Below are 17,108 nucleotides of genomic sequence, written 5' to 3' on the forward strand. Positions count from 1 at the left end.
TGCCAAACTGCGCTAAATTTTTCAAAGAATCACTTTCAAACAAAGAGAGATTGAGAGAGATAGTTAGCTTACCCTTAAGTGAGGAATGTTTGTTAGTGTTACAACATGGTATTCCCCCTAAGTTAGGAGATACAGGAAGATTCACTATACTTTGCTACCTACAAGATGTCCAAATCAGCAATGCGTTAGCAGATCTGGGAGCCAGTGCAAACCTAATGCCCTATTCATTATTCAAAAAGCTGGGACTTAATGAATTAAGACCTACCAGAATGACTATCCAACTCGAGGACATATCAGTTAAGAATCCTCGAGGAATAGCTGAAGATGTCCTAGTCAGAGTGGATAAGTTTGCATTCCCCGTTGATTTTGTTATTATGGATATTGAGGAAGACACGAAGGTTCCACTCATACTTGGCAGACCATTCTTGAATACTGCCAAAGCCATAATTGACGTACACGAGAAATCACCGAAATTAAGAGTTGGAAATGAAGAAGTCACATTTAGTGTCGACCGACTCATGATCCACCCTCGCGAAGAAGATCTCAATCTCGCTGATTCTTTTCAAGAACTCATCAGTGAATATCTGGAAGATACCATGGCTATATGCAGTTAAGATCAAATCTCTAAGGATCTGTTCTTTACACCTCCTGAAGAAAATCTCGACAACCATTCAGTGATAGATCTTGGTCAATACAAATCTCCCCTCTCCGAAAGTAATTTTCTCGGCAAAACTATCCGTATAGCACTGCTAGGTTAAGGCATTCTATTACCTCTATTAAGGAGAATACCAAATGAAGAAACATACTTCATTTTGTATTCCAGGAACCACAGTTAAAAGAGAACTATGATGAAATTCCTGAGCCAACCTTCGAAACTAAAGAAGAAGTTTCTGAAGACGAAGCATTAAGAAGGACAATTTCCAGAATCAACGAACAGATAACATCAGTGACCGCTATTAAGGATGAAGAATCAGAGTTCCAGGAGATGTATGACTTGTTAGATAGAAAGGAAATAGTAAGAATGAAGCCGTCTATCGAGGAACCTCCAGAATTGGAGCTAAAGAAATTACCTGAACATCTGGAGTATGCATTCTTAGAAGGAGCATCGCAACTCCCGGTAATCATTTCTAAATATCTCAAGCCACATGAAAAGGCGGAATTGATTAAGGTTTTGAAGTCACATAAGAAAGCAATTGCTTGGAGGTTTTTTGACATCAAAAGAATCAGTCCAAACTATTACATCCACAAGATTTTTATGGAAGACGACATCAAACCATCAGTTCAGAGGTAAAGAAGGGTCAATCTCATGATTCAAGAAGTCGTCAAGATATAAGTAATCAAACTTCTGGACGCTGGTCTGATCTATCATATTTCTGATTCACCATGGGTAAGTCCTGTTTAAGTGGTACCCAAGAAAGGAGGAATGGCCGTAATAAAAAATAAGAATAATGAGCTTATTCCAACACGGAAGGTCACCGGTTGAAGGGTTTGCATAGACTATTGCAAATTAAACGATGCAACCTGAAAAGATCATTTTCCACTTCCCTTCATTGATCAAATGTTGGAACGACTATCAGGAAATTTTTTCTATTATTTCCTTGACAGTTTTTCTAGCTACTTTCAAATTCCCCTCGATCCAAAGGACCAAGAAAAGCCAACCTTCACCTTTCCTTATGGAACATTCGCCTACCGATGCATGCCCTTTGGGTTATGCAATGCACCTACTACATTCTAAAGGTGCATGGTAGCTATATTCCTTGACATGATCGAACGTTGTATGGAAGTCTTCATGGATGACTTCTCTGTCTTTGGTAGTACCTTTGAGACGTGTCTTTCTAATCTTGACAGGATGCTCACCCGGTGTGAAGATTCGAACTTAGTTCTAAACTGGGAAAAATGTCACTTCATGGTAAAAAAAAGGAATAGTTTTAGGACATAAGATATCAAAGTCAGGAATTGAAGTCGACAAGGCTAAAATTGAAACCATAACCAAGCTTCTAGAACCTACCACAGTAAAAGCTATGAGGATTTTCCTTAGACACGCCACATTCTACCGAGGTTTTATCAAAGATTTTTCAAAGGTCACACGACCTATTACTCATCTCCTCGGAAAGGAAGTTTCGTTTGTCTTCAATGAAGAATGCATTCAAGCGTTCAACTATCTGAAGGAACAGCTCACACATGCACCCATCATGATAGCTCCTGATTGGAGCTTACCCTTTGAAATCATGTGTGACGCTAGTGACTTTGCAGTTGGAGCTGTAGCAGGACAATAGAAAGATAAGCATTTTCATCCAATTTATTACGGCAGTAAAACCTTAACCGGAGCTCAAGAGAATTACACCACTACGAAAAAGGAGCTGTTAGCAGTAGTTTTTGCCTTCAAAAAATTCCGTTCCTATCTCATCCTGTCCATAACTACGGTTTACACAGATCATTCAGCCCTAAAATATCTATTTACTAAGCAAGATGCTAAACCAAGACTCCTACGATGGATCTTACTCTTTCAAGAATTCGATATTGAGATTAAAGATAAGAAAGGAGCAGAGAATGTCGCAGCAGATCATCTTAGTCGTTTGGAGAATTCGGTGATGGAACAACTTGTTGAACAAGATATTAGAGACAGATTTCCGGAAGAACATCTCATGAGCTTAGGAAAAGCCAACATAGGATCACAAATCACTGATACCCCTTGGTACGCTGACATAGCCAACTACCTAGTTACCGGAGTAGTGCAAAAAGGAATGAGCACCTCCCGAAGAAGGAAGTTCTTCAGTGATGTTAAGTTTTACTACCGGGAAGATCCATACCTGTTCAGAATTTGCCCTGATCAGATAATCAAGAGATGCGTAGATGAGAAACAAGCAACAGGGATTCTTCACCAATGTCACCATGGACCAACTGAAGGTCATTATGGAGCAAACTTAACCGCAATAAAAGTCTACAATTCTGGATTTTATTGGCCTACTATATTCCGAGATACACAAGAGCTTGTAAAGCGTTGCGACACTTGCCAAAGACAAGGGATCATCTCTGTGAAGAATGAGATGCCTCGGACTAATATCCAAGCTTGCGAAATCTTCGATATATTGGGATTAGATTTTATGGGGCTATTCCCCAAATCTAATAGGAAAGAATACGTCCTCATAGCAGTAGATTACGTCTCCAGATGGGTCAAAGCATAAGCATTTCTAACCAATGATGCCAAGGTCGTCACCAATTTCCTGAAAAGACTCTTCTGCCGATTCGGAGCTCCCCACGCTATAATAAGTGATAGAGGCACACACTTCTGTAATATACAATTCATGAAGGTGATGCAACAATACGGAGTAACCCACAAGATGTCCACTGCCTATCATCCGCAAACCAACGGGCAGGCAGAAGTCACCAACAGAGTACTGAAAAGAATACTAGAACGAACAGTCGGCCATCATGGAAATAAATGGGCCAAGAAACTAGATGATGCTCTGTGGGCATTCCGAACTACTTATAAGAATCCTCTAGGAACTACACCCTAACGTATGATCTATGGATAAGCATGTCACCTTCCGCTGGAACTCGAATACAAAGCTCTCTGGGCATTAAAAACCTGTAATCTCGATCCTTCAGTAACCGCTATGCATCGGAAGATGGAGATGAATGAATTTGCTGAATTAAGAGACCAAGCATACGAGACATCATATATCTACAAGGAACAAACAAAGCTGACACACGATGCAAAACTTATACCAACAAAGTTCTCACTTGGAGAAAAAGTTCTACTCTTTAATTCTCGATTCAATAAATTTGCTGGTAAATTTAGATCACGATGGAGTGGACCATTTAAAGTAATACACGTTTTTCCACATGGAGCCGTAGAATTAGAAGGACCTACCGAAAATTTCAAAGTCAATGGCCACTGATTGAAAGCTTACCTAGAAGACCACAACAGGGAAGACCATCTCTTCTCCCTTGATCCATTTTGAAGACAAGCCAGAAGAAGTCGAGCTGTAATGACTTGATAAATAAAGCGATATTGGGAGACACCCCTTGCTTATTTTTTTAATTTTTAATTCACTTTTCAATTTCAATTTATTTTTAGTCTAAGATTTATTTTACTGTGCACTAACCCTAAGAGCCATACTTGCACTTAGTACTTACTAGTTTGTTGAAATGTATCCAAGCAAAATGCCAAGTTCATGTGCTTCCTACAGCATACCCATCCGCATGAGGAGGACTCCCAGGGTTTACCTTTCAGAGAGCAGTACAGACCAGCACAGGCCTACGACGGGACAGCTAGGCCCGAGACGTTTGATTTTAGAGAGTGTGGATGAGGATATCTGTATGGCACCACCAGCTCCTCTAGTACGACGCTCCAGGCATTTATCCTCTAGGCCCGCTGAGCATCCTGAGCCATTAGAGCCCCGTGAGTCACATGTTATGATTCACCATGGAGCCACCATGAGTGACCTGATTGTCACATGGGCATCACTTAGAGATAACTACTTAGAGATCACCAGAGACTCTACAGAGCTTTCAGAGCATATCTTCAGCGTGAAAGAATGCCCAGAAGTATACTAGGGCCTTCCTCATTTAGATTAGCGCGTCGTGCTCCACTCGCAAGATAAGCTACTCATAGACGCTCTACTCAAGTTTTGATTCATTCTATAGCCTCAACAGTCGCTCCCGTTCGTGATACTCCTATTACACCACCTGTTTCAGCTGCTCCACCTGCTCCAGTTATTAAGACAGTTCCTATCCATGAGTTACCTGAGGGCTGTCATCTAGTCACTGTCCCTATTTTAGTGGAACCACCTATGGCCCAGGTCTTTGATATCATTGGGAATATCCCTGATGAGGAACCATTCTTGAGTCTCTCGCACCTTGAGATACCATCAGACCTATGTATAGACACTTTTAGGCCCAGATTTGGATGTGGGACAGCCACTTGAGGATTTGCCGAGACATTAAAGACGAGGAGGACATCTTAGGAACTTTCGGATACTTCGTAAACGCTACTCTACACACAGGCCAGGACAGTATTTCGTAGATTCCTTTCTTTTAAATTTTGTCTTTATCTTTATCATAAAATCATTTGTATAAAAATATATATCTAGTGGAAATGCTATTCTCTTTTAATTCTTTATGCATAATCATATCAAAGAGACTGGTCCTTTCTAGCACTAGGAGCATAGCTTAACCATACGAAAGTCCAGCACTAGGAGAATAACTTGACCGTAGGGAAGTAATCTGTCCTCAAACTCTTTCAATTATTGCACACTAAAATCTCTAAGTGTGAGGTTGTACTCGCAACAAACTTAGAGATTCTAGAAAAATATTGTCCTTGATTTATCAAAGTATTAAAATACTCTATTTTAGGGAACATTAGGGACAATGTTCTTCTAAGTGTGGGGTATTGGGTAAAGGTTTAAGAACAAAGTAACCGTAAAACGCCAAATTTTGAAAAAAATTCTTTTGTATAAAAGTAATTAGCAAAGAATATTATGGAAAATCAAAAAATTCTTACCTAGTTTTTACCCAAAAGATTCTATAAAATTGCCAAATTCTGTTTTCTAAACATTCATTAGAACGAAACGATTAAGCTAAAACTCATGATTTTTGTCAAAAGATTTCTTTCGAATAAATGTGTAAAAGGCTGCGCATGACCAAACACAACCCCTACTCCTAAAAAGTGAGTAATTCTTGGACTCAAAGTACCTGTATGAACCATTCAATCTACAGTACTTTGTCAATTCATTTGATGAGCGTGTCGGTGTATGGTTCGAGTTAGATCTTGGTTTTGACATACGTTTCAGGGCCAATGGTTAGTAAGCACCATACGTGGTGTAGGTGTGATGCTCTTTTCGAAATCATTTTAATTAGAGAAGACAAAAAACCATCCATTTCCGTTTCCACTCCATGCATTTAAACCAACCAACTCGCACCAAAGAGTTAATGAATAAGAAAATACTCACCCAAAATTCCCACCAAAATACACTACCCATTCACCTTCATTCTTTACCCGCTTTTCAAAAAAAGATCTAAAGATCCATAAAGAGATAGATCGATCAAAGTTCACTTCAAAAGCACTTGTCAAAAGTTTCCGAACCCCCAATTGTTTTTGATAGCTCAAAGACCTATTTTCGGTGAATTATCACTTCCTCTCTGGGCACCAGGAATGAAAGACAAAAGGTATGAAGAAAAGGGTATGCTAAATAAAAATGATTATGAAAGAGCAAAGTCTCTAATAAAGGAAAGAAAAACCCGAGGAGATAGCCCAAAGAAGGATTGCAGGAAGAGCCAAGAAAAATTCTAGACAAAAAGTAATCGCAAATCCACGTCTCCTAAAGAACTCATCGCGAAATTAAAGCTATTTTATATCCAAAAAGGGATACTCTAAAGAATCAAAATCTATCAAATCTCTTAAAAATCAAAAGATCCAAAAATGTTTCACCTTTTCATAAACTTTCTCCTTCTCCGCCAACCAACCCTACAACCCGTCTTCCTCTTAAAAGAATGTCTAGGAAGAAGATTGGTTCCGTCTTTACTTAACCAGTGGAGATATCGATGCTTTAAAAAGCTTATGATGAAAACCGTTACACGACTAGCTTCTGAGCGACAATGCAATTAGATTAGGGCACCCTAAACACTTGAGTGGTACGAGTGATTCGCTAGTGAGAAGCCTGGTCATGTATACTCTACATCCGTGAGTTGAAAAGTACGCCTTTTTCACCATGGACGCGACTAAAATCCAGCGACTAAACCATCGAAGTTTGAAACTTTTTCTACTACTTTCGAAAAATGTGATGACTTCTGATCGAGGTATAATAAAAGAATCCAAGGGCGGGCGAGGGAGAATCTATTAGGAAATAACCTTATATTCTCGCTTTTTGCTTGAGGACAAGCAAAGCTAAATGTGGGGTATTTGATATCGGCCAAAAAGTCATGTTTTTACACCCCCGATATTAAGCCCTAAATCAATAAATTTCCAAAATTTATCGCCAAAATAATCGCTTTGTCGGTTAAATTTATAGATTAAGTATTTACAAAGGCGATGCAAAAAGAATCAAGTAAAGCGGAGCTAAAACGAATATTCTAGATCAAAAACGGTGAAAGACAAGTCACGACCCCGAAAACCAAGTTACGATCCCGGGAATGAGCAAAACGACCCAAGAAAAACAGCAAAACAGCTCAGGCACTAGCCCCCTGAGCCAGCCTGCCACACCGGCTTACCACAAGGGCACCGTCTTGCCAGATCAAACACACATCGGGCATGGGAAACGGCTAGAACAAACGGGCAGCCGGGCACTGCCCTCTGGCACCGGCCTGTGACGCCGGCCTGTCACATCGACATGCCAGCCAGCCCTAGCCAAAATTCTCCTATAAAATGGGGCATTTGGACTCATTTTTACACACACTCAACTTTGTACTTCAATTTACATTTTAATTTTATTAGTTAGTTTTTAGTAGTAGCCAGCTTAGCTTTTATTTTTCGGAGGATATTCCGGCGAGTCACTGCAATCTCGGGCAGATTTCTTCGGCCTTTTCATGTTTTTATCTGAAACGCGTATCTTATTAATTAAACATGTATTGTTATCATTTATGTTTAAAAAAAGCGTTCCGATATTGCCATGTTAGCTTAATTAATCTATATGTTGCCATGATATAAGTTTGGGTTAGCGTAATTATGTTAATTTAGTACGTTTACTGTTGTTATACTGAATTTGTGATCCCGATAGATTTGTATGCTAGCAATTTAAGGATTGACTAACCTAGGTTGTGATCAGGATTTATCCATCTATATGAACTTAGCTACTTCATAGGACTAAGACCCCTGGTTATACTATACCTGAAGATTCTATGAACTCGGTATGGCCGGAGTTCCCAGTAGGCATTTAATGCACTTTTAGGACATGAAACTTAGAAATTGAGACATGAATGTCCTAGTATGCCTATTAATCGTTCCAAGGAGACCTCTTAGGAGTCATTAACATCTAGTTAGAGCCTTGACTGTGTGACCTAAAACTATTGCATGTTCTTGTTTGATTGTTGCCCTAGGATCAAGTCATATCAACTGTTTTAGGTATCTATTAGGTTTCTATCTGCTTTACTTTCAGTATATCAACTGTAATGCTGTATATTAATGTTTAAGATTAGTATGATCTCGTTAGTATGATGAAATGGTTATTAGTTCACATTAATGTTTTGTCAACTTGACCCAATGGACTCCTTCCGTTTGTGATCAGTGTTCACTCAACACGGCACGTTGTTATTCAGTTACTTAAACTGATAACGAGGGTCAGTATTAGTACTCAACTCACTAATAAACCTAGTGCTTTACTAAGGATAACCTCCGAGGTATAGATGCCCTTCAATTATGCAACCAAGTGACGTACTTTTCACTGCTAAACGAGAAATCTGAGAGTCTAGAGATAAGTAGTTCTGTGTAATTGGCTCATCCAATCAAATCTACACTATTCTAATCATAGCTTTAACATAAATATAATTACCTTTCCCTTGCCCAAACTGATATCTTGGTCAACATTTCCCTGGTCTGCATACTTCGGATATCCCTCCATTACCTTTACCTTTTCGTAATTAGGATTATTAGCTTAAAACTAACTACTATCTTTCATCTAGATAATTTAACCAAAGACAATTATCCACTTTATCTTCAATTTGTTAAACCATTCAAAAACACAACCCTATGTTAACTTACACCTTTTACTCTAGAAGTTAAAAGTGAATTTAGGCTCCGCAAAATATAAATAGAAAAAAGAGGAAACCCTGTTGATAAGTTCATACTGTCACTTTGAGACCTAATGACACCGCATAAATAAAACCGTCCAGGTTAGATATATCAACCACGCACAGAGTATTCTGCAACATGCGTAGTGTGGGGTGCGTGATGTGTGTCAGCGGTATTTCTTTTTTTGAAACAATTTTTTCATGGTCGTCGATGTTTGTTTTTTGGTTTATAAATCATCTGAGCTTACACTGAGGTGTATCACCAAATTGATAAAGAGCGTAGGTACTCAGTTGACCCTGACAAAGCGAGAACGATTCAAGCAGACTATTTTTGGGCCATGGTTAAAGGTGCTGCATGTAGAGAAGGACCCGGGCTACGTAAATCTTATGATCTAGAAGAAGAAGAGACGACCATCTAGGATCGAAATCCAAGACGAACGCGATGATCTTTGATTTGGGTTATCACGTTCACTGACCTAGAGGTTTGGTCGATGAAAATTTTGTTTGATGATTGGTCTTAGATTCGGTGCGCTTACATCTATGAATCATTATGTTCCTACCGAGGTAAGGCAGACAATGCCTTCTATTAAGGAACGATGTTTCCAGGAAAATGTTAGCGAACACACCTTGACTTACGGACATATGAAAGCCTAATTTGAGAACACAAGGGGGATAGAGACTACTGATGATGATCGCGTCCGACTAGCTATTATTACCATCTTAGAAATCAGAATGATGGTTAAGCTACCACATTACAAGATTGACAATGCGTTTCTACATTTCATTGAGGATTTTAATGATAAAGCACAATATCTGTAGGGTTCTCATGTCTAGGATTATACATACCCAGGGTTAAAAGAGCCGCTTTCAAAGTATGATCAGAAAACAACTGTTAAAGTTAAATACACCAACCATGGATTCGTCCATGGGCAGTTTAATGGAAGTCTATTTTACCGAGTCTGGAACAATCCCTTTTTTCTCCAATTCTAGCCTATCCGTAAGTCTACTTCTTTGTGCCCGCCAAACGAATATTTCTATTTTTTAGGAAGTAATTTGTTCCAGAGTGTCTCTTCATTTCCGGCATTTGTGTTGAGTATTCTGTCATCAATGAGTTCTCGAAGAATATAGCTCAAAAAGGACCCGTTATGACTTAGTGACCAACTCCATGTATCAGTATCACTATCGGCAAATCTGAACTTGGATAAAATGTTCTGCAATTCATCATATTCTGATGCTGCTCAGCCCATTAGTGGCCTGCACCAATTCCATGATGTACTCCAGCTCGATCACTGCTTTATAATTCTTTCTTTTACCAACACATCTCTGTTGCAATCTATTTTGAAGAGTCTTTCAAACCGAACACAAGAGTTTAAGTTCAAAAAAAAAAAACACGAGCATGACGTTTGGGGTTAAACTACCCAACAAGGGTCGAATCCAAAAATATCCTCCAATAGCCCACTAGATGGAGGTCTCTAGTCCACAAGTTTTCCCTTGCCCTTGTCCATTCCTGGTTCTAAAAAGAATAAACAATGAGAGGGTAAGCATAACGCTTAGTGAATGCAATAATTATACATATACATATATAACCTACTTACTTGCAAACACTTACTCAAATACCGCATACATGCTAGATATCTATTTAGCATATCATCACAAAGTATAAGGCTAAAAGTCTCCAATATTGTACGCTAGCATAACCAATAGCATATAACTAATATAATGTAATATGCTAAAACTACAATACATAACCATGGTTAACCATAATCACACAGGAATGGTTCTAGCGAATGACCATCGGTGTTCACAACGTCAATTAGTGTACTTACACTTTGTATCACTAACCCTGGGGTGGTATCGAACGCCCGAACTTTAAACCCACCTATCACGTAAAATGTGGTATCGAAAGCCCGAACTTTAAACCCACACTTCATGCCCGCACACATGATGATATGGTATCGAATGCCCAAACTTTAAACCCATGTGACATGCCAACACGATGTGGTATCGTACACCCGAACTTTAAACCCACATCGCATCCCACACAAGTAAATACGCTATATACATATACGTATAATTATTCCACTCATCTTATCACTTTGGTGAAAGTGAAACCAAAATCCCGCAAGCTTCAACGCAATGTACCCATTACATTAATTGCATAATTAACACATAACCAAGTTGGACTATTTACCAACTCACAACCCTAGTGCATTAATGACTCAAGGTGCAATTATGACCCATTGAAATTAATAAGACTCACACTAGGTCAAGACTATTACAAATCACTAATGGCTATTGATTAAAGTCTAAACACACTAACTAACACAAGTTTTGAGCAATAAATATTTCATCTTGCTTCTTGGGTTACACTACACCCATTTGAACCATTTCAAGGTCAATACTTACATTTGGGTCACCCATAAACCCTAATGACAACCATTTCACTAACAACTAAGTGAGCTAGTGTCTTACAACACTTTAAAGCCTACAAACCCCAAATTACAATATAAAATCCTAGATTATGAATCTTTAGGTTTATTTACATGAATCTTACCCAAAATTACCCCTTAATCAAGGAAATGGGGCTTACACCCAACCCATGACTAAAACCCTGGCCATAAACCAAATTAAACAACAAGACTTGGAATTGAAACTTAACACAATACCAAAAGATGGCTAGCAAGTAGATTTAAGAAAATCCAATTCCAAATGTTGAAAACTAGCTTCTTCTTCACTAGGATCAAGCTTTCTCTATCTAGGGTTTCTAACTATCTCTCACTAAATTGAAAGTGTTGGAATGGATAAGAATGAGATCGAGATGAGCTTGAGGTCAGTTTCATTGCCAAAAATCCGCCCTCAATGTGAAAGGACAAAAACACCCTTCAAAAACCCTTAAAACGACTTAGAACATTTCTTGGCTCAATCCTCGTTACCGTGAGGTACAATATCGCGAGAGGGATATCCCGATTAAAACAAAGAGCTGTTTGATTCCCTGCATCTCGCGACCGCGAGTCACAAATTGTGACCGTGAAATCGCACTAAGGCGATCAGGATTTCTGTTTCGACCTTGCGACCTCGAGAATGCCCATCGCAAGCGTGAGCTATCGATTTCCAGACGCGATCAGATTTTTAATATATTTACGTCAAATGTGATTAAGGTTTTATACCATAAAGCTCGAGTACATACCTTGGATTATCATAAGACGTCCAAAGCAATACGTTATGAAAAAAGGGCTGTTACAACTCTCCCCCACTTGAATCGAATCGCGTCCTCGCGATCCACGCTGCATGACAAGCTGGAAGATACACCAACACGAACTCTTCGGGTTCCCACGTAAACTCTGAACCCTTTCGATATCGCCATTGCACTTTATAAGTTCTCACTTCTTTATTACGCAACATCTTAACCTTTTTATCAAGAATGGCCATCGGTTCTTCAACGTACTCCAACTTGTTGTTCAAAGAAATTTCATCTAATGGAACCCACGTTGAGTCATCTGCAAGACACTTACGGAGATGGGAAACATGAAATGTGTTATGAATCCCCGCAAGCTCTTCGGGTAACTCTAATTTGTAAGCAACCTCACCTACACGAGTCAAAATTTTGAATGGCCCAATATACCGAGGAGCTAAATTTTCCCGCTTCCGAAACCGAATAATACCCTTCCATGGTGAAACTTTAAGCATCACCATGTCACCTTCTTGGAACTCAGTTGGTCACCTACGTTTATCGTCCTAAGACTTTTGTCTATCTTGCGTCGCCTTAAGTCGAGCCCGAATCATTTCAATTTTACTATTCGTCTCTAGCACCAAGTCGGTACTCCCGACATCCTTTTGACCAACTTCACCCCAAAAACCCAGGGTTCGACACCTACACCCATAAAGCATTTCATATGGTGGCATCCCGATACTAGCATGATAACTATTGTTGTAGGAGAATTTCACCAAAGGCAAGTGCTCATCCCAACTACCACCATAATCAATGACACACGCCCGTAACATGTCCTCCAATGTTGTAAAACGAGTATCCTAATCCAAAACAATAGATATAGGAACCTCATGCCTTGATATCACCTCCTTGATAATTAACTTCGATAGTGCCTTCGACGATATCGCCTCACGGATGGGAATAAACGATGCACTTTTCGTCAAACGATCAATTATTACCTAAATTGTATCGAATTGGGTTCTCGCTATCTTTGGAAACTTTGTAATGAAATCCATGGTAATGTGCTCCCACTTCCACTTCGGGATTTCTAACGGTTGCAACATACCATACAGCTTTTGGTGCTCGGCCTTAAATTGTAAACACATAACACATTGTTCAACATACTTAACCACGTCACTGTAATGACCCGGATTTTTCCGTAAATATATATATGAGATTAATATTTACATACATAAATGTTTCCAACATGTTAAGAAATCAAAATTGTTAAGACTTGAATGTTTGGAACGGATTTTACATAAACGTTTGACCACCCAGTTCGTTCGACGATTCACGAACGTTATAACTTGTAAAAATGAAATAATGGTATATAGTTGGATATATATATATATATATATATATATATATATATATATATACATATATATATATATATATACATATATATATATATATATATATATATATATATATATATATATATATATATATATATATATATATATATATATATAACTTGATAAAATGATATTTAAGTATCTCATTAAGTATATTAACAAAGAGTTAGATACATAAAATGAGACTACTAACTTAAGGATTTCGAAACGATATATATATATGTAACGTTTAACGACGTAATAAACCCTAAGTTAAAATGTATATATATGTATCGTATTAAGATGTATTAATACACTTTTGAAAGACTTAATTACATATATCAAAATACTTATACGCAACAAAGATAACTATACTCATATTCACATTCAATTTTCTCAAGAATTCTACTCGTATTCATACGGTATTTTTACCCGTATAATACTCAGCTTCTAGACGTATATACTAATAGTATGTACACATAAAAATCTACTCTTAGTAGCCCTAAATGATTAAGGAAACATTTGGGAACCATCATTTAACATCTAGCATCAAATAATTAGCTAAATTACAAACTAATGGAGCCTTATATTGATTAAGCATATGGCACTTTTTTCAACACACACACATCACACTTTCTTTGATTTTCTAATCCAAATTCTCTCCATCTTAACTCTCTCTAAACTCAAGAACACCTCTACTTCAGTAACCTTGATCATCTATGTCAATCTAGCTTCAATTACAATCAAGATTCATCATCATAGGAAGAAAACTTCAAGAACACTTCAAGAATCTTTCAAACTTGCAAGATTACTTTCAATCTTTCTAATCCATTCCAAGTAATCATCCAAGATCAAGAAACCTTTTTTTTCTCAGTAGGTTATCATTCTAAATCAAGGTAATAATCATATTCAAGCTTTGATTCAATTTCTATAAATTTAACTATCTTAAATCAAGTGGTAATCTTACTTGAACGTTGTTTTATTCCATGATTCTACTTCAAAAGTTTCCAAGCTTTCAAGAACATCATCAAGCTCAAGATCAAATCCTTATTTTTCCAAAAACTTTGTTCATTTGATTTGAGGTAGTAACCTTGTTCATAATCTTGTTCGATTCATACTTATATAACTATCTTATTCAGAATATATAACTTGTAATCACTGGAACATAGTTTAGTTAATTCTAAACTAGTTTGCAAATAAAGTTAATCCTTCTAACTTGACTTTTAAAAACACTTAAACACATGTAATATATCTATATGATATGCTAACATAAGGATTTAGAATTTGTAAACACGAAGAACACCTTAAAACTGAACTTACGCTGTCGTAGAGAAATCTAGGGCTGTTTTGGGTTGGATATTTAAAACCTATCTTTAACTTTGAATGGAAAGTTTGTATTTTAGGATAATTTTATTTCATATGAACATGATAATATATCCAAAAATCATGGTTAAACTCAAAGTAGAACTATGTTTTTCAAAATGGTCATCAAGATGTCATTTTTACGACGGAAATGACTACCTTCTTCTAAGTGGATATGAAACCTGTAACTCTAACTACAAACTTTCTATAGTTTAGTTTTGGAAAATTGGGTTCATTACAAAACCATAGCGATTTGATTCACTTAAAACCGATTTGTAATGAAGAAATTATGGGCAAAACAATATTGGTTAGAAATAGCTAAATTAGCTACGGGATTAATTTGATAAAATATATACTAACCATAGCCTAGATAACTTTTCCTATATCCTACATGTATTTAAACATGTCATGAATATTTACTTGTAATATACTAGTCATGGTTAATTCCGAGACAATATAATATAATCTTGATTAATTAAGACAATAGTTATGCAATACGTCGGATAAATCGTAAGACACATGTACACAATATGTCTGGGTTAATTCTAAGACAATACGTGTTCAATGGGTCATGATTGAGTCTGCTACAATACGTATACAATACGTCTTGATTAAATTCCAAGTTTATGTATTAGACTATTGGACTATATTTGGACTACCAACGTTGTACTACTAACTTGACAACTTAAAACATCAACATGTAATTGAAAATACGATTTGAATATAATTGTATTACATTTTGATATATATATATATATATATATATATATATATATATATATATATATATATATATATATATATATATATATATATATATATATATATATATATATATATATATATATATATAATTGTTATAGGCTTGTGAATCATTCCGAGGCCAAGTCTAATTTTCAACGATTTGAAAATCTACTCAAGTGAGTTATAGTCCTATTTTTACTATCTAATATTTTGGGATGAGAATACATGCAATTTTGTAAATGTTTTACAAAATAGACACAAGTACTTGAAACTACATTCTATGATTAAATTATTATACCAGATATCCCTCTTTTGCTTGGTAACCTAAGAATTAGTGAACTAGTCCACTAATTGACGCGAATCCTAAGGATAGATCTATGGATACTAACACGCCCCAGTCAGAGAATTTGAACTGCTTTAGTACTTCGATCTTTATACGGATGAGATACCTGTATGTTAGGGGATATTCTAGATGCATTTTGTTAATGTCGGTTACCAGGTGTTCATCATATGAATGATTTTTATGCAGATAAGATACCTGCAGGTTGTTTATGAAAATGAAATCTTGTGGTCTATTACGATGATTTATTATATAGATTAAACCTATGACTCACCAACATTTTTGTTGACGTTTTTAAGCATGTTTATTCTCAGGTGATTATTAAGAGCTTCCGCTGTTGCATGCTATTTAGAGAGAAGATTTGGAGTCAGCATGCTTGTATCATATTGTTTAAAACTGCAATTTAAAACGTCTTGTTGTAACATATTATTAACCATTATGTGATGGTTGTGTGTAAACGTTGTATTTTAGATTATCATTGATTGATAATCTACGTTGTGTCATTTAAACCTTTATGGATAAATTAAAGGGTTATGGTTTGTTTTTAAAACGAATGCAGGCTTTGAAAAACGTCTCATATAGAGGTCAAAACCTCGCAATGAAACCAGTTAATATGAAATGTTTATAATCGATATGAACGGGGCATTTCTGTCACGCTTCATTCCGGGCCACCAGTACTCTTTCTTCAAATCAAGGTATATCTTCGTCGCACCCGGATGAATGGAATACTTTGACTTATGTGCTTCATCAAATAGCACTTGTCAGTAACCACCCATTTTAGGCACCCACACTCTACCTTAAAAGGACAACAAACTATGTGGACCTAATGTAATAGACTCTGTTTGCCTCGTAATTCATTCTTCATGCTTATTATTAACGAATGCTTCAATTTGAATCTCAACAAACTTTACAAGGAAATCGTTAGTAATGATCATGCGCAATGATTCCATTCGTATTGCAGGATATTGACTCTTTCGACTCAACGCATCCGCAACAACATTTACCTTATCCGGATGGTAGAGTATCTCACAATCATAATCTTTCAACAAATCGCTCCACCGACATTGACGATTGTTCAATTCTCGTTGATCAAAGAGATGTTTCAAACTCTTGTAATCCGAATAAATCGTGCACTTGACACCATATAAGTAGTGGCGCCAAATTTTCAAAGCATGAACCACCGCCGCCAATTCAAGATCGTGAGTCGGGTATCTCTTTTCGTGTTCCTTTAATTGTCTACAGGCATAAACGATGACTTTACCCCATTGCATTAGAACACACCCAGGCCCATTGATTGAAGCATCACAAGAAATCGTCATATCTTCAATTCCTTCCGGTAACACCAATACCAGAGCTTGACAAAATTTCTCCTTCAATAATTGGAAAGCAA

Source organism: Rutidosis leptorrhynchoides, chromosome 1 (assembly GCF_046630445.1).
Source record: "Rutidosis leptorrhynchoides isolate AG116_Rl617_1_P2 chromosome 1, CSIRO_AGI_Rlap_v1, whole genome shotgun sequence".
Lineage (NCBI taxonomy): Eukaryota > Viridiplantae > Streptophyta > Magnoliopsida > Asterales > Asteraceae > Rutidosis > Rutidosis leptorrhynchoides.